This window comes from Scyliorhinus torazame, chromosome 8, assembly GCF_047496885.1.
Source record: "Scyliorhinus torazame isolate Kashiwa2021f chromosome 8, sScyTor2.1, whole genome shotgun sequence".
Classification (NCBI taxonomy): Eukaryota; Metazoa; Chordata; class Chondrichthyes; order Carcharhiniformes; family Scyliorhinidae; genus Scyliorhinus; species Scyliorhinus torazame.
The window spans coordinates 34,817,897-34,837,177 of NC_092714.1; the positions used below are offsets into that span (position 1 = coordinate 34,817,897).

General features: G+C 45.7%; 1 protein-coding gene across 29 annotated transcripts in view; it reads right to left on the reverse strand.

The window, feature by feature from the left end:
* The window catches only part of LOC140427747 (sodium/myo-inositol cotransporter-like), a 38,074-nt gene extending 21,431 nt beyond the window's left edge, over nt 1–16,643 (reverse strand). For 17 of the 29 annotated variants that reach the window (XR_011948618.1, XR_011948613.1, XR_011948612.1 and 14 more), the window contains exons 1-3: nt 16,526–16,643; nt 12,144–12,269; nt 11,728–11,769 (exon numbers count right to left, since the gene is read on the reverse strand). The gene's annotated coding sequence lies outside the window, so the exon portion shown is untranslated. Of the gene's footprint in view, nt 1–852; nt 5,136–11,727; nt 11,770–12,143; nt 12,270–16,116; nt 16,226–16,525 lie in introns of those variants that run through there. The other 12 variants (XR_011948620.1, XR_011948616.1, XR_011948619.1 and 9 more) reach the window with 6 other exon arrangements.
* Between the last annotated feature and the right edge of the window lie 2,638 nt (nt 16,644–19,281).

A 19,281-nucleotide genomic window follows, 5' to 3' on the forward strand; every position in this document is an offset into this window, starting at 1 on the left:
AAAACAATATAACTATTATCTAAAAATCTTACACACAAATAATATACTGAAAAAAACTATTGTAAAAAATGGTAGGGCAAGCCAAACATGTAGATTACTATCACCTGACATTCTTTCACAGCCCACCACAATTAAAAAGGTGAATGTGCCAACAAATACTCGTAATGGAATAAATTAAAGCATCCAGAGTATGGAAAGAAAACTGGAATTATAAAAGTACACTTTAGACTTGGCGCTTGATGAAAAAGAAATTAAGCTGTGCAAACTCATTAGTTGTAACAATTGAGACACAAATAATCTACTTTAGTTAAGCCAGTGCCAGACAATTTATACAACCCCATTTTATTTGCAATTTCTCAATTCCACTTAGAATGCCAAAAGAAAGTTAAGATTTAATAAAAGATTGTGCCTTGAAGTGCACATCACTTGCAGGAAGCCCAAATCCAATTTTTCTAAACACAAGTTTTATTCTGTTGTGGCTTGTGAAACCATAAACCACAGGTATAAAACCAGTTGTACAAATGGGTGTACGGGCAGCACAGTGGCTAGCACTGCTGCCTCACAGCACTGAGGACCCAGTTTCGATCCCGGCCCCCTGTCCGTGTGGAGTTTGCACATTCACCCAGTGTCTGTGTGGGTCTCACCCCCACAGCCCTAAGATATGCAGGATAGGTGGATTGGCCATGCTAAATTGCCCCTTAATTGGAAAAAAATATTGGGACTCTAAATTTATGAAAAATAGTACAAATGGGTGTACATGCAGAGTTGTCATAATGTACATGTGGATTTATGATACCACTGAACAAAAACTTGATTAAGCAGGTACAGAACTAGAGTGCTAATTTGCCTCACTCAAAATCATGGATTTATAGCCCAATATAGCTCTAGAGCAGAGCTCCACAACAATTCACTGTAAGAAAACAAATCACAAGTTTAGAAAACAGGCAACATATTTTATGCATTGCATAGCTGTGGCACCAAGTCAAGTTATGTCAAAAGCAGACAAGACATTCAGGTCACAAATTCATTAAACGTACTTACTGTACATTATATTTGCTTAAAAGCAAGAGAATCACACTTCAAAGCATAATACTTAGCAAAATGCTTAACAGTGCTTAACAAAAAGCAGTTCAGATGACCATTATTCAAAACAACCAAATTTGACAACTGAACTAGGATATGGTGATAGGCTAAAAACATGGCGCAATCAAATGAGAACATTTTAAAAATATTTTTCTGGTAGCATAAACACATAAATGAGTTCAAATCATAGAACTGAGTAATTTATCCTCAAAGAGTAAATTTCACTATATAATATATAAGCAATCAAGAGAGATTGACTTCTAGGATTATATGAATTGCACAAGGAAAGGCTGGTAGAAAAACAAGAGCAGAAAGCCCAAAGTTAATCCTTCTAGTACTTTATCAACCTTGCATTCAATTGCCTTTTCAAACACCCCCCGCATCCTACTCAATTACCACTGCAGGTAAATTGTCCAAGGTAATTTACAATAAAGTTTTTGTTTTTCCAATACATCTATTTTGAATTTACTTTTCACCAATTGAAATGTTTCTTTTCTTCTGATCTTAGTAGCTGAACTTGCTATATGTACCCTCCCTATCTATTCTATGTTGTAGTTAATTTGTTTTACAGATATTTAAGATTTTCATGAAAATAGAAAAACTCTCAGGTTCCAAGGTACAGGTACATAGATTGTAAGTTAATTGACAAAAAGAATAAAACTTCCTCACAGTAGTAAACATATTAAACAGCTTACACAGATGGGCAACAGAACTTGGGAGTATAATTTTAATGAGATGATAGATGCTGTTTTGGCAGACAGGGCTACTGGAGACAAACCAAGAAATCTAAACTTTGGGACTGAGGTGTCAAATGCTAATTTCCAATTCTATTTCCTCCACTTTCCTAAGGAATTTAGGATGGGGTCACAGCATATTGTTCATACACATATAGGGATGCATGAAAATGGTTACAGAAAAATTAGGACTGGGAATTAAACATTTTGGTATAATTAGAAATGATGGGGAAGGGGAGAGCAAGTGGAGAAGCCACACATACTAGGCCTAACAGTGGCAATAGAAAAAAAAACAGCAATCCGCTATGAATGTATATAAAAGATTGTAAAGGATGAATCACACTATCAAGGAGTCTTCTACAAACCACTTAATAGTGAAAGGGAGATGGAGGAAGAAAAACACAGATAACTAAAGATCGGGGTGAAAAACAGAATAATCATGAAGAATTTCAACCACTACAATATGAAATGTACAGAAGAGGTAGGTAAAAGGGCTAGGTCACAGGTCACTGAAAGGGGCAACACAGGTGGAGAAGGTAGTCAAGAAGGCATACGGCATGCTTGCCTTCATTGGCCGGAGCATTGAGTATAAGAATTGGCAAGTCATGTTGCAGCTGTATAGAACCTTAGTTAGGCCACACTTGGAGTATAGTGTTCAATTCTGGTCACACACCACCAGAAGGATGTGGAGGCTTTAGAGAGGATGCAGAAGAGATTTACCAGAATTATGCCAGTATGGAGGGCATTAGCTATGAGGAGCGGTTGAATAAACTCGGTTTGTTCTCACTGAAACGACGGAGGTTGAGGGGCGACCTGATAGAGGTCTACAAAATTACGAGGGGCATAGACAGAGTGGATAGTCAGAGGCTCCCTCCCCCCACCCGAGTACAGAGGGTTTTTTTTTTTTTTTTTTTACACAGAGGGTAGCGGGTGTCTGGAACTCGCTACCGGAGGAGGTGGTGGAAGCAGGGACGATAGTGACATTTAAGGGGCATCTTGACAAATACATGAATAGGATGGGAATAGAGGGATACAGACCCAGGAAGTGTAGAAGATTGTAGTTTAGTCGGGCAGCATGGTCGGCACGGGCTTGGAGGGCCTGTTCCTGTGCTGTACTTTTCTTTGTTCTTTGTTTGAGAATGACATCTATACAATGCGTACAGGACTGCTTTATGTCCTAATATGTAAAAAATCTAACATGGGAAGATTTGCTATTAAATCTAGTAATGGGGAATGAATCAGAGCAGATCGAGAAACAAAAGTGGGGGAACATCTGGGCAAGTTATCATAGTATAATAAGCTTGGCTGTTTAGCACAGGGCTAAATCGCTGGCTTTGAAAGCAGACCAAAGCAGGCCAGCAGTACGGTTCGATTCCCGTAACAGCCCCCCTGAACAGGCGCCGGAATGTGGCGACTAGGGGCTTTTCACAGTAACTTCATTTGAAGCCTACTTGTGACAATAAGTGATTTTTTAAAAAAAATAATTTAAGACAATGATAAGGACACAAGTATGTCAAAAAACAGGTTAGAAGATTGGAAAAGAGAGATTTTGACAGGCAGAGAATAGAACTTGGGAAAGTAAAATGGACACAATCTTGGGAAATAACCATGTAGAACAGGGTTTTCAATGGAAAACATTTGAAACAGTGTTCAGTGTATAGGAAAAAATATATTCCACTTGAAGAAAAGAACCCAAATGCTCGTGAGACTCCAAGGATGAATAAATACATTAAAGGGAACTGAGGATCAGAAAATAGGCACAAGCACAGAGGTGTGCTTGATGAGAGCAAAGACAAAGGGTAAAAGAGAACTAAGAAATGATCAAGGAACAAAATAAAATACTAAAATGTTTTTACAGGCACATTTTTTTTTTTTTTTTTTTTTTAAACGCAGATACTTTGGGAATAGGATGGCACAGTGGCAATGGTTAGCACTGTGGTCCCTGTATGCCAACGAGGTCCTGCTATGTGTCACGGACCCGATTGCAAGTACAGATAGTATTATGGGGATCCTGACGAAACCTGGGTCTTATTCAGTGGGAAAGAGTGAGACGTTTGCGGCCAATGCTCAGGTACAGGGGCTGGAGAAGTTATAGTTTCGGCTGGTCAAGTCGAGCTTTTAGAACTTCCGGGTTGCGGCGATGCGGAGCTGAGCCGCGCGATTCGGCAGCTCCCGCGAAAACGGACTTTCAGGCCCAATAACGGAGCCCCAACGGCATTTTTTTGAAAATCAACCCGTGGGGAAGGAAGAAGAACGGTCCACTACCAACCCTCATGGACCGGACCCGCAGCGAAACGGCAAAAAAAGCGGCCCTGGAGCAGCGAGAGAAGGAGGAAAAAAAAGCAAAATGGCGGCGCCAACAGACAAAGAGATGAAGGAGTTCATCACGCGCTGTTTTGAGGAGATGCGCAAGGAGATGGTGGCACCTATGCTGGCGATAATTGAAGGGCTTGGAACAACCCAGAAAGCCCAAGAGGAGAAGATCCAGGAGATCCAGGAAAAAGGGAGCGTGAACGACGATGAGCTCGTGGGCCTGGCGGAGAAAGTGGAGCGGCACGAGGTGCTGCACAAGACGTGGGCGGGAAGACTCGAAGACCTGGAGAATAGGTCGAGGAGAAACAATTTGAGGATCCTGGGACTCCCAGAAGGAGTGGAGGGGGCCGATGCCATGGCATACGCGGGCACAATGATCAGGACGCTGATGGGTGTGGAGGCCCCCCCGGGATTGCTGGAGCTGGATGGGGCGCACCGAGTGCTTGCGAGGAAGCCCAAGGCAAATGAGCCGCCAAGGGCGATGGTGGTGAGATTTCACCAGTTTACGGACAGAGAGGGACCTGAAATGGGCCAAGAGGGAACGGAGCAGCAAGTGGGACAATGCAGAGATCAGAATATACCCGGATTGGAGCGCGGAGGTCGCTAAGCGGAGAGCGGGTTTCAACCGGGCCAAAGCGGTGCTGCATCGGAAAGGAGTGAAATTTGGAATGTTGCAGCCAGCGCGACTGTGGGTTACACATAATGGCCAACATTACTACTTCGAAACCCCCGAAGAGGCGTGGACCTTTATACTAACTGAAAAGCTGGACTCTAATTGAGGGTTTGTGTGGGAGGGGGGTGTTTTAGAGGGTTGAAGATGATGGTTGTTGTACATAGGGGGTCAATCACGCACAGGAAATGTTATATGGGCTGGGGGAGGGAGACAAGGCCACGACAGGAGCTGCGCCATGGGGGGCGGGGCAGGCTTTGGAAAGCGCGGGGTTTTCTTTCCCGCGCGCGGCAAGAAAGGCGGGAAGGGGAACAAAGGAATGTATATTGATTGGGAGATTCCCACACGGGGGGGGGTCAAAGGGATGGCGGGAGAAGCGGGGGTCAGCTGACTTACGGGAGAGATATGGGGGGAGCAAAAAAGCTAGACGGGTTTCTAGCCGGGGGGGGGGGGGGGGGGGGGGGGGGGGGAGGAGGGTTGCTGCTGCACTGGCCAAAAGAGAACGGGACACAGAAGAGGTGGCTGGGACGGGGGTCCCCCGGCTGGGGGACTGGAGAGTGAGGGAGGCGTGGACAAGGAACTGGCCCAGAAAAGGAGATGGCTAGTCGGCTGGGGGGGGGGGGGGGGGGGGTGAGAGTCCCTCCAATCCGGCTGATAACGTGGAACGCGAGGGGCCTGAATGGGCCGGTGAAGAGGGCTCGAGTGTTCGCGCACTTGAAGGGACTGAAGGCAGACGTGGCAATGCTCCAAGAGACACACCTGAAGGTGGCGGACCAGGTCGGGTTAAGAAAGGGATGGGTAGGACAGGTATTTCACTCGGGATTAGACGCGAAAAATAGAGGGGTGGCAATTCGGGTGGGAAAGCATGTGCCATTTGAGGCCAAGACTATCGTAGCGGATAATGGAGGGAGATATGTGATGGTGAGTGGTAGGCTGCAAGGGACGAGGGTGGTGTTGGTAAATGTATACGCCCCGAACTGGGATGATGCTGGATTTATGAAGCGCATGTTGGGGCGCATTCCGGACCTGGGGGTAGGAGGACTGATAATGGGAGGGGACTTTAATACAGTGCTGGACCCAGCACTGGACCGCTCCAGATCAAGGACCGGCAGGAGGCCGGCAGCGGCCAAGGTGCTCAGGGGTTTTATGGATCAGATGGGGGGAGTGGACCCATGGAGGTTTGCAAGAACGCAGGCCAGGGAATTTTCTTTTTTCTCCCACGTACATAAGGATTACTCCCGGATAGCTTTCTTTGTTCTGGGTAGGGCGCTTATTCCGAGAGTGGAGGGGACGGAGTATTCGGCCATAGCCGTTTCGGACCATGCCTCGCACTGGGTGGAAATGGGGCTGGGAGAGGAGAGGGACCAACGCCCGCTGTGGCGGTTGAACGTGGGACTGCTGGCTGATGAGATGGTGTGTGGGAAGGTGAGAGGGTGCATTGAAAGGTACTTGGAGGCCAACGACAACGGGGAGGTGCGAGTGGGGGTGGTATGGGAGGCGTTGAAGGCAGTGGTCAGGGGAGAACTGATCTCCATTAGGGCTCATAGGGAGAAGACAGAGGGCATGGAAAGGGAGGGGTTAGTGGGCGAGATCTTGCAAGTGGACAGGAGATACGCAGATGCCCCGGAGGAAAGAGTACTTAGGGAACGGTGACGGCTCCAGACGGAGTTTGACCTACTGACCACGGGCAAGGCGGAGGCACAATGGAGGAAGGCGCAAGGGGCGACCTATGAGTACGGGGAAAAGGCTAGCCGGATGCTGGCGCACCAGCTCCGTAAGAGGGCGGCAGCGAGGGAAATAGGGGGAATCAAAGATGGAAGGGGAACCACGGTTCGAAGTGCCACGAAAATAAATAAGGTATTCAAGGCCTTCTATGAAAAGCTGTACAGGTCCCAGCCCCCAGGGGGGGGATGAGGCGATTTCTGGACCAGCTGGGGTTTCCGACGGTGGAGGAGCAGGAGGCGGTTGGTTTGGAGCACCAATTGGGTTGGAGGAGTTGAGCAAGGGTTTGGGGAGCATGCAGGCAGGGAAGGCCCCGGGGCCGGACGGGTTCCCGGTAGAGTTCTATAGAAAATATGTGGACCTGCTGGCCCCGTTGCTAGTGAGGACCTTTAACGGGGCAAGAGAGGAGGGAACCCTGCCCCAGACAATGTCGGAGGCGACAATCTCCTTGATTCTTAAGCGAGACAAGGATCCACTGCAATGTGGATCGTACAGGCCGATATCGCTCCTCAATGTGGACGCTAAGTTATTGGCAAAAGTGCTGGCCATGAGGATTGAGGACTGTGTCCCAGGGGTGATTCATGAGGACCAGACGGGGTTTGTAAAGGGCAGGCAGTTAAATACCAATGTGCGACGGCTCTTGAACGTGATAATGATGACATCGGAGGAGGGAGAGGCGGAGATAGTGGCAACTATGGACGCAGAAAAAGCCTTTGACCGAGTAGAGTGGGAGTACCTCTGGGAGGTATTGCGCAGGTTTGGGTTCGGGGGAGGGTTTATCAGATGGGTTAAGCTCCTTTATAGCGCCCCGGTGGCGAGTGTAGTGACGAACCGGCGGAGGTCGGAGTACTTTCGGCTTTACCGAGGGACGAGGCAGGGGTGCCCCGTCCCCCCTGTTGTTTGCACTGGCAATTGAACCCTTGGCCATATCACTTAGCGAGTCCAAGAAATGGAGGGGGAATAGTCCGTGGGGGAGAGGAGCACCGGGTATCGCTATACGCGGATGACCTGCTGCTATACGTCGCGGACCCAATAGAGGGGATGGTGGAGGTCATGCAGACTCTGAAGGAGTTTGGGGAGTTCTCGGGCTACAAGCTTAATGTAGGGAAGAGTGAGCTTTTTGTGTTCCAGGCAGTGGACCAAGAAAGAGGGATAGGGGACCTACCGCTGAGGAGAGCGGAGAGTTTTCGGTATCTGGGGATACAGGTGGCCAGAGGTTGGGGGGCCCTACATAAACTGAATTTGACTAGGTTGGTGGAGCAAATGGAGGAGGATTTTAAAAGATGGGACATGCTCCCGCTCTCGCTGGCGGGAAGGGTGCAGTCGGTCAAAATGGTGGTCCTCCCGAGGTTTTTGTTCGTGTTTCAGTGCCTCCCCAACGTGATCACCAAGGGCTTTTTCAAGAAAGTAGGTAGGAGTATTATGGGGTATGTGTTGGCAAATAAGACACCGAGGGTTAGAAGGGGGTTCTTGGAACGCAACAGGGACCGAGGAGGGGTGGCTTTGCCAGACCTAGAGTTACTACTGGGCAGCAAACATGGCGATGATCCGCAAGTGGGTCATGGAGGGAGAGGGGGCGGCATGGAAGAGGATGGAGATGGCGTCCTGTAAAGGAACGAGCCTGGGGGCTTTGGTAACGGCACCGCTGCTGCTCTCGCTGACAAAACACACCACAAGCCCGATGGTGGCAGCAACGCTAAGGATCTGGGGCCAGTGGAGAAGGCACAGGGGTGCAATGGAAGCATCGGTGTGGTCCCCGATTAGGGGTAACCACCGGTTTGTCCCGGGGAAGATGGACGGGGGGTTCCAAGGCTGGCATTGGGCAGGGATTAGAAAAATGGGGGACCTGTTCATTGACGGGACATTTGCGAGCCTAGGGGCACTGGAGGAGAAATTTGAGTTACCCCCGGGAGGCGCATTTAGATATATGCAGGTGAGGGCCTTTGTGAGGCAACAGGTGAGGGAATTTCCGTTGCTCCCGGCACAAGAAGTTCAAGATCGGGTGATCTCGGGGGTATGGGTCGGGGAGGGCAAGGTGTCGGAAATATACCAAGAGATGAAAGAAGAGGGGGAAGCGCGAGTAGAAGAACTGAAAGGTAAATGGGAGGAGGGGCTGGGGGAGGAGATTGAGGAGGGGTTATGGGCTGATGCCCTAGGTAGGGTTAATTCCTCCTCCTCGTGTGCCAGGCTCAGTCTGATGCAATTTAAGGTGGTTCACAGAGCGCATTTGATGAGGGCGAGACTGAGTAGGTTCTTTGGAGTAGAGGATAGATGTGAAAGATGTTTAGGGGGCCCGGCGAACCATGTCCATATGTTTTGGTCATGCACGGCATTGGAGGGGTTCTGGAGAGGAGTGGCGGGAGTAATATCCCAGGTGGTGAAAGTCCGGGTCAAGCCAAGCTGGGGGCTAGCAATATTTGGAGTAGTGGACGAGCCGGGAATGCAGGAGGGCAAAGAGGCCGGAATTCTGGCCTTTGCGTCCCTAGTAGCCCGGCGAAGGGTCTTGCTCTTGTGGAAGGAGGCGAAGCCCCCTAGCCTGGAGGCCTGGATAAACGACATGGCGGGGTTCATAAAATTGGAGAGAATTAAGTTTGCTTTGAGAGAATCGGCACAGGGGATTTAGAGGCGGTGGCACCCGTTCCTAGAATACCTCGAGGAGCGTTAGAGGAAGTTTGGTCAGCAGCAGCAGCAACCATGGGGGGAACGAGAGACTGTTTGAGGGGATGGACGAGCGGGAGATGGCATGAAGGGTGGGGAGAAATGGAACGTGCAGCCAAGAGCCAGTGTATAAAGCTATGTAAATATACCATCTTGCCATGTACATATCTTGCTCAGGGAGAATTTGCGTTATTTTGTTACGGGGGGAGGGTTATTGTTTGTAAGGGGAAAAAATTGTGTTGTTCAAAATCCTTATTAAAAATATAATTTTTTTTAAAAGTCGAGCTTTTAGTATTTGGGAATACGGGTGGCTCAGCTACATAAATTTACTTGGCTAATCTGGTGGACGGGGTGAGTGAGGATTTCAAGAGGTGGGATGCTCTCCCATTATCATTGGCGGGGAGGCAGTGAAGATGAGGTCTCCCGAGGTTTTTGTTAGTTTTTAAGAATCTCCCGATTATTGTGCCTAAATCACTTTTTGGGAGGGTGAAGACTTCATATGGGCTGGAAAGATGCCCCAGATTCGAAAGGAATTTTTGGAGAGGGATAGGCGGAGGGGAGGCCTGGTTCTGCGAATTTGTAAAAGTATTACCGGGTGGCGAATGCTGAGAAGCTGAGGAAGTGGGTCATGGAGGATGGGTCAGTGTGGGGGCAGATAGAGAAAGCATTGTGTAGGGGGACAAATCCGATGGCACCCCTTCCGTTTTCGCCAGCTACGTTCTCCACGAGCCCAGTGGTGGTAGCCACATTAAGGGTCTGGAACCATTTCGGGCAGCATTTTAAGACTGAGGGCATGTCGTTGTAGGTGCCAATTTTTGGCAATCACAGATTTGTCCCAGCAGGGTTGGATGCAACGTATAGGATGTGGAAGCGGGAAGAGATTGAGAGGTTTAGGGAATTATTTGTGAAAAGTATGTTTGCAGAGTTGGGAGAATTGAAGAAGTTGCCAAAGGAGAATAGGTTTCAGTTCTTATAGATATGGGATTTTGTTAGGAAGGGGCTGGCTTTGTTTCCATGGTTGCCACCCCTTTCCTTGCTTGAAAAGATTTGTGTCTCAGGATAAGATAGGGTCTCTGATATCTGCAGGCAGTTGATGGAGGGGGAAAGAAGGCCTCGCTGGGAAAGTTAAGAAGTGGGAGAAGCTGGGTGGGGTATTGAGGGGGGTTTGGAGTGACACCCTGCAGAGGGTAAACGCAACATCCTCCTGTGCGATTGGAGTCTAATCCAATTTAAAGTGGTGCATAGAGTGAACATGACAAAGTTGCGTATGAGTCGTTTTTTCCCAGAAATGGAGGAGCGGTGCGCGGTGTGGCGAACCAAGCTCACATATTTTGGTGCAGTTCTGGAAGTCCTTCTCGACGCCCATATCAGAGAATTTGGGGGCGAGGGTGTCGATATTCGACGTTTCGGAGGAACCGGGAGTGCAGGTGGGGTGAGAGGCTGATGCGTTGGCCTTTGTATCCCTGCTAGTCTGGAACCAGACCTTGCTTGGGTGTCAGGTTCCGGAGCCGCCCAAATTGGCAGGTGGGGTGGTTGAGTGACTTGGCAGAATTCCTGTAACTGGAGAAGATAAAGTTCAACATTCTAGGGTGGAGGATGAATTCTTCTCGAGTTTGAGGGTGTTCATCTCCTACTTTAACGATCTGTGAACATCAGTAGGTGAGTGGGGGGTTTAGTTTATTGTTATGGTCATTTGTTTTATTGGTTAGCTGCAAACCAGGGAGTGTAGGGTGGTTAGGGGAGCGGCATGGCATGGTGATAAAATAATTGTATAAAGGTGGTTGCATTTTGTATAAAAATGAAAATGCCTTGAATAATATTTATTTTTTGAAATTGTATAAATTTGTTTGACCATTCGGTATGTTCTAATTGAATTTATTTCTGAATAAAAGTATTTTAAAAACAGCTTTGCATCTCGAATTGCCCACCCACTACAGACAATATGATAAAAAAAGAACAAAGGAACGGGAATAAGCATTCAGCACTAGAGTCTGTTCTGCCACTCAATCAGATCACGACTCATTTGTATATTAATTCCATCTATCCTCCCTTAATTCCCATGACTAACAAAAAACTTCACAGTTTTACTAAATTCAATTATAAGCTGAATTCAAAGGATTTATTTTAACCTGATGGGTTTTCCATCTTGCGTGTTGCAATATCACAACCAATCCCTTCATTCTGTAGGTTTTATTAAGTGCTGATCTCAGCCCAAGCTCCCTAGCTAACTGAACTGGCTGTTAATAGGACTCTGGTGAAAGCGTTTGCCACAAAAACAAATTTTGCACCCTCAAAATGATGCAAAATTCCAAAGATTCTAATTTAGACTCGGCTCCACGATTGCACGTAACTGGATTAAGTGCCATTTCTATTAAATACTTTTACCTCACTGGCAACATTCATCTTCCAGCAATGAAAATAATAGTAAGAACATTGGCTATCAGAAGGTGACTCGGTTGGACCTGAACTTATACTTCTGTAAATCAACATTTCAGAAGATCACTAAAAATAACAATCTGGGTTGTAACTTTTCCATGCGTCACTTACCAGCCCCAAACCGCTCAGGAAGGCACAGGCCAACTCTGTTTCCTACCAAAAGGACAGATTCTAGCATTGTCAAGCATCACAATTAAAAAAATTATAGCCTTATTTTGCACAAATTATGCAAATAAACATTAAAACAATTAAAGCTCACACGTATACATCTGTATTACATTTTGAAAATACAAAAATATTTGTTGGATACAATAATTGTGGGTGTCAAAGAAACTTGTTTGAACAAACTCGTTTGCTAGTGAAAGATCGTAATTCACTTACCAATGGAACTGCATTACCATGAGAACTATATTATTCATTTTTAGAGAATCAAAGCAATAATCTTCCACTGTTTTCTTTAAAATTCTGTAGTATATATTTCACAGATCAATGAAAAATTGGTACCTCTGTTTAAAAAAAACACTCACCATCTTAGTTACCAGCAGTTTTGAAAAGTGAGCACTGCAGTTCAGCTACGGAAAATGGGTCAATCTCAGGATCACAACTTTTTTTTGCAAAGAATGCAGTCAGTTTCATTCAGTCAGGCACACAACCTAAAGTACAGCATGTAGCACATACTTTTGATTAGAGAGTTTTGAATTAATCACTCTTTGAATCAATGTCGACAGTGTAGCGATTTGAAGCTGAGCTGACTATTTACTGTAACTGAACTTGAACCTTGCTGCATTTTGATTCAAAGCAAATCAAATAGTTCAGAATTTGTTGGTGCATTACAATCATTATTCTTCAGAGCCCTTTGATTGGAACAAATTATCAGTTGATAGAACTTACCTCATGTCTAATCATACTATAAACTTGAACTACTGTAAAGTAAAAAAAACTAGGCTTCAAGTAAAAACAGAATGAGCTACAAAGATAAGCCCTTGGAATTGATAAAAATAAGCCCTTGGAATTGATAAAAAGTATTTATATATCAAGTATTATTGTGGTTTACAATTTGACATTTACAATACTGCTTGTACTTAAGCTATGCTTACATTATTAATTCTGCACTCACTAAAAGGAAGATTTGACTATACAATTTGCATGTTTACCCTTTCCATGTTCAAACAATACAATTTTTGTGAAACATAGTACATCCCCCACAGATTATTGTAGACATGCTGGTGCTTACAAGACGTGCAAGTTATATCAATGACCAATTTAAAAGTGAAACAATTATGAAGTAGCAGGTAATGTATTAGCTTGGGAAGTAAATAGAGGGTAGGGAAATCTCAAATGTTTAGAGCCAAGGTCTATACATGTACAATTTCTGGTTGGTGCATTGTATAGTATCAGCAAATGATCTCTGTGTTTGACAGGCAAGATCCTATCCACTACAAGTTTGAGTGGAGCAAAAGGCATTTGGACAACAAGGAAACAATTGGCTCAAGCTTTGAAATAAATAGGTATCTGGAAATAGGGAGCATCCTCAAGAGGGAAAGAAACTGTCGTGGGCGAGTAGGGGCAATTGATGAGGGTTCAGCACCAGGAAAAAAAGATGAAGAAAGCCAAGAAACAGAACGCCAAACAATAACTGGATAAATTCAAAGATTAACAATGGTCAACATTTTATCAACTTGCAATAAACAAGCTTATTACTTAAGTATTCAAGTAGTGAATAACTAACATATTTAATGAAGTGCCTAAAGTGCTGCAAGAGGCAACTTTATAATTTATTACAAAGGAAAAAAAGAAAATAGTGCTATCCGGTCAATTTTTTAAAAAGAGGGAAAAAAAAGGGGGGGGGGAGCCCTTGTATTTTACGTAGCACCTATCACCACCTTGGGATGTTCCCAAATCACTTCACAGACAGACAGACACTTATGTTTTAAGTACCTGCATATGCACTGTTGTAATGAAGGTAATGTGGCAGCCCATTTTGCAAAGGGCATGTGCCAGTTGAGGGTGAAATGTTGCCCAGGATACCATGTCCTTCGAGTGAACACAAACTTGCAGATTGATGTTTTGCTTACAGTATCCAGAGTCTCTAGTTAACATGCGTGTTTCAGTAACAGGAGAGGCCACAAGTTTTGATGGTCTTTGTCCCAATAATTTTTAATCACGTGCAAAGCAAAAAACTAATCTTTCACAAGCATCAAGGTGCTTTCTAATTTACCAAAACTTGATCTTATGAACAAAATATGTAAAGTCTCTTGCTGGCATACAAAAAACCTGAACAGTTTGGATGTGCATTGGTAGTTGTACACAAGTTCATTTTTATCGGACTTACAGAAATCACATAACAGACTTAGGTCAATCTAGAGCTACAAATTTGTATCTAAAAATCAAGCTAAAATGTTTCAAGTCAATTACCGCACTTCACTTAACATTTCTCCGTGCTTAAAAGTAAAAGCTCCAAAATCTTAAATAGTCCTCTGTCACTGCTTGGACCACATATCCATGAGAATTGTGAAAAATTAATCCCAAAGGGTCTTTTCTTCATATCGTGACTTGGACCTGCGGTCTCCCAAATGAACTGAAGCATTCGTCACACTTATTCCAGTCCGAACTGCTCCTGGCAACAGAAATCCAGAAGATACAACAGGAGGATATGGCTCACATACCGTCTTAATTGGCTGGAGCACCCAATACTTGCTTTAACCATGAGATTATAAACAATTTGCAAATGACTTGCTTTTCAAAAACAGTGTTTATTTTGCTAGTTTATTCATCAGAAATAATGATATGCTTTATCTTGCAATGGAAAATAGCACAAGTCCATGGCAGCTAACCACAATCCAGGCCTCAAGAGGCAACTGGACACAACAACATCTGGCAGGGAACGTTTTCTGGAGCAGGCATTCCAGAAGGTTGTCACCTCAGGTTGCTAGTAGTGAAGCATTCACAGGAGACTGAGTGACCATCAGCAGTTAGGGTAAGAAGCCACAGATGAGGGTAGAAAGGGGATCATCTGTTGAGCTGAAATTGTCAAATAGGCACAGCTGTTTAGGTACCAATGATGTGGATAAAAAGGCGACAAAAATCATTTTTCTTTGCATTATGCAATGACCAGGATAGCATAAGGTGAGCTAGATGTACCTTGTTCTTTTTGCATTTAACAATTCCTAGGTTCCGAAAGGAAGGTAACCATAAGCAACTTCACCATAGCAAGCAACGACTAGGTACCCATGGGAGAAAACAGTAGATACTAAGAACAGGAAAGTAACAGTTGCATGGAATTCTATAGTGAGGGATTTAAGGTCAAATTATTTCCTAGTCATGATCTAGAGTTTGAAACTGAACGGTAACTTCTCAGGTGCCAGAGACAGAAGCATTATGGAGGAAAATCAAAGGTCCTGGAATAGCAGAGTGAGCAGCCAGCATCACGCTTCACTGTGAAAATCAATAATAGCATGGATAGGAGTAGGTTTGAGGTGTTCAGTTCCAAATTAAGAAGCAGAACCTAGGGTGGCAATTGTGGCTCAACTCCTAAAGTTCTCAACAAGAATAGGACTGTTAACACTTGGTTGGAGGAATCGTGCAAAATGGACACGAAGATGGATTTTGGAGGCAGAGAAGCATTATTAAGTGGGATGGCCTCCACCTAAGAAAGAGAGCAACCCAAGTCCTTGAAGAACGGGCAAATAAGAGCGACTGGGAAAGTTTTACGGCTGGGTTTGCAAATTCACAAAATCAGAATGGATTTCAGGAGTCACGAAAGCTGTGGTTGCTGTTGACTGCAATTTTCACAACTGAGGTTGATCAGCTATTAGGTCAGAACATAAAAAGGGGCATATGGTTAAAAGGTGGGTGAAACAGAATGATTGGGGGGGGGGGGGGGGGAGGAAAGAGAGAGAGAAAAATAGGGCAAATTAGCCACTATTTACCTGACTGGCAAAGGAGGCTCACTGGTCCTACAAACGTAAAGGAAGGTGAACCATTCCCTGCGGTTAAACCCTTGACCCATTTTCTGCTTTAATAATGCGAAACTCCAAGAGAGTCGGGTAGATTCCTGGCAAAGCCGCCCCCACGGGTTACAAATAAATTCTTGCCATCTTTCTTTTAAAAAAAATAAATAAAGGGCAAGTGCGATGGCTCCGGGTTCATTGGCGATGCAAAATAAAATTCCGCAAATGGAAATGCAAGCTTCGCGGTCGATGAAACGTTGGATTCGTTTCCAGCTGCTCGAGAGAGAGAGAGACCCTGTCCTCCCCCAAAGCAACAACAGAAAATAAATGCTCGCGAGGGGGAGGAGGAGGGGGGTACGGCTCGTCTCTCTAAAATGGAGGACGGGTCTGCAGCCAGGTGGACCCGGGAGGCCGCCAGGAGCTCCCCGGCGAGGTGGTCTTGCTTGCCTGGATGGGGGGGGGGGGTTGTTTTTTTTTCAACAAGGGGCGGCGATCCCATCCCCCGCTCACCGATTCTCTCGGGCTCCGCGGTTATTCCCCATCCACCCACCGTCTGCTCGACGCCGTTTTCCTCCCTCACACCCAAGCCACTTCTCTCGAAGCTTCGTCCCACCCCAGCATTCCCGGGCGGAAGGTTTCTTCTCCAATCTTCAGATGCCCCCCCACTTTCTCGAATCGTCCTTTTTTCCCCTCCCTCCTTCTCGAATCTTCCACCCCCCCCTCCCCTCCTCTCCTCGCACCTTCCTCCCTCCATTCTTCTCGAATCTTCCTCCCTCCCCATCTTTTTGTTCCGCCCCCTCGCGCGCTCCAGGTTGGAGCTATCTATCTATCTATGTATGGACAGCGGCTGCTTTATTTGTGTTGGCTGCTGCTGGAAAACCCGCTCCGCATTTATTTGGCACACGAAGACGCAGCCCCGTTTTTTTTTTTTATTATTAACCGAGCGACGGGTTACTCACCCGGGCCAAGCCGAAGGATCCGCTCGCTCGCTCGCGCCCAACTCCGGCCGTTAGATTTCAATCAGCAGACTGACCCGAGCTCGCCAAGATTGAAGAGAGAAGAATTGCCGGCGGTCAGGCATCCCACCAATCGCCAGGCACCGGGGGCGGGCCTCGCTCGGCCATTGGTCGATCGCCCTTGCCAATCAAGCCAGCTGGGCGGGGCTTTCGCTTGCTATTCGTCACTCGCGCTGTCAATTAAGAGCATCCTTGGCACTCTGGACTGGCATTCCAAGTTGTGCATTGTCAGTGGGCTGCATTGAAGCCTTGCTGTGGTCCTTGGGGGGGGGGGACTGGTGGGGATGGGCACGCACTATTCAGCCTCTGGTACAACATGCTTCGTTTGCACCTACCTCTGACTCAATAGGGGGGAACTGTAGTAATGCATTTTGGCGGTAAGGCCAAGTGCTGGCAAATGGGATTAGGTAGATAGGTCGGGTGTTTTTCTTGCCACCCGTTGGGCCAAAGGGCCTCTTCTGCACTGTATAAGTCTGTGATTCTGTGATAAATGAACTTAAGTCTACCTCCAATGGTCTGATTTCAAATATATACGAATTAGGAGCAGGAGCAGGCCACTCGGCTTGCAGTCTCACGGCGCCGGCCTCCCAGGTTCGATCCCGACTCTGGGTCACTGTCGTGTGGAGTTTGCACATTTTCCCCGTGCTTGCGTGGGTTTCGCCCCCACAACCCAAAAGATGTGCAGGTGTTATGGGCCAGGGCTTAGAGAACCCCAAAGTGTATCATGGACCCACAACTTTTAATAGATTGTAGTTATGGGGAGCACACGGGCCTACCTTACAGGTGTGATGCACCAGAGATCCACAGTACTTTTAAATTAAAACTATGTTTTTTTATGAAACACGTTAACACTTTATAAACTCACAGTAAACACCTTAACAACTATCAACACCAATAAATCCCCAAATATTCTTTCAGTAAACCTTAATCTTTCCTTATTAACATCCATAAGATAAAAGACCCTTTTTAACACAGAGATCAGGTTTAAATTCACTACTGAGAGCAGTCAGCACTTTGAAATCACCCAATTGATTTGGAGGCAGTCTTTAGTTTGCAGAGAGATCCTTATACAGCTCCTTGCTTTGCCTGCAGCTATCCAGCTCTCAAAACAAAACTAACCACACCCTTTAGCAAACAGCCTAAAACAAAAGTAAAGCAGACAGACAGCCCCGCTCCACCCACACTCTACATCACTGATAAACACCCATTTCTTAAAGGTCTCTCACATGACACAGGGTAGGTGGCTTGGCCACGCGAAATTGCCCCTTAATTGGAAAAAATGAATTGGGTATTCTACATTTTTTTTTTAAAGAATATATAAACTGATAGCAAAAGTTTCTACAAATATATAAAACAAAAAAGAGTGGCTATGGTAAATAGTGGTCCTTTAGAGGATGAGAAGAGAGATTTAATAATGGGAGATGAGGAAATGGCTGAGGAACTAAACAGGTTTTTTGGGTCGGTCTTCACAGTGGAAGACACAAATAACATGCCAGTGACTGATGGAAATGAGGCTATGACAGATGACAGATGAGGACCTTGAGACGATTGTTATCACTAAGGTGGTAGTGATGGGCAAGCTAATGGGGCTAAAGGTAGACAAGTATCCTGGCCCTGATGGAATGCACCCCAGAGTGCTAAAAGAGATGGCTAGGGAAATTGCAAATGCACTAGTGATAATTTACCAAAATTCACTAGATTCTGGAGTGGTCCCGGCGGATTGGGAATTAGCAAACGTGACACCATTGTTTAAAAAAGGAGGTAGGCAGAAAATGGGTAATTATTGGCCAGTTAGCTTAACTTTGGTAGTAGGGAAGATACTGGAATCTATAATTAAGGAAGAAATAGCAAGGCATATGGATGCAAATTGTCCCATTGGGCAGACGCAGCATGGGTTCATAAAGGGCAGGTCGTGCCTCACTAATTTAGTGGAATTTTTTGAGGACATTAACAGTGCGGTAGATAACGGGGAGCCAATGGATGTGGTATATCTGGATTTCCAGAAAGCCTTTGACAAGGTGCCACACAAAAGGTTACTGCATAAGATAAAGATGCATGGCATTAAGGGGAAAGTAGTAGCATGGATAGAGGATTGGTTAATTAATAGAAAGCAAAGAGTGGGATATGGGTGTTTCTCTGGTTGGCAATCAGTAGCTAGTGGTGTCCCTCAGGGATCAGTGTTGGGCCCACAACTGTTCACAATTTACATAGATGATTTGGAGTTGGGGACCAAGGGCAATGTGTCCAAGTTTGCACACGACACTAAGATAAGTGGTAAAGAAAAAGTGCAGAGGATACTGGAAGTCTGCAGAGGGATTTGGATAGTTTAACTGAATGGGCTAGGGTCTGGCAGATGGAATACAATGTTGACAAATGTGAGGTTATCCATTTTGGTAGGAATAATAACAAAAGGGATTATTATTTAAATGATAAAATATTAAAACATGCTGCTGTGCAGAGAGACCTGGGTGTGCTAGTGCATGAGTCATAAAAAGTTGGTTTACAGGTTATTAAGAAGGCAAATGGAGTTTTGTCCTTCACTGCTAGAGGGATGGAATTTAAGACTAGGGAGGTTACGCTGCAACGAAAGAGAAAATGCTGGAAAATCTCAGCAGGTCTGGCAGCATCTGCAGGGAGAGAAAAGAGCTAACGTTTCGAGTCCAATGACTCTTTGTCAAAGCTAACAGACAGAGAAAGTG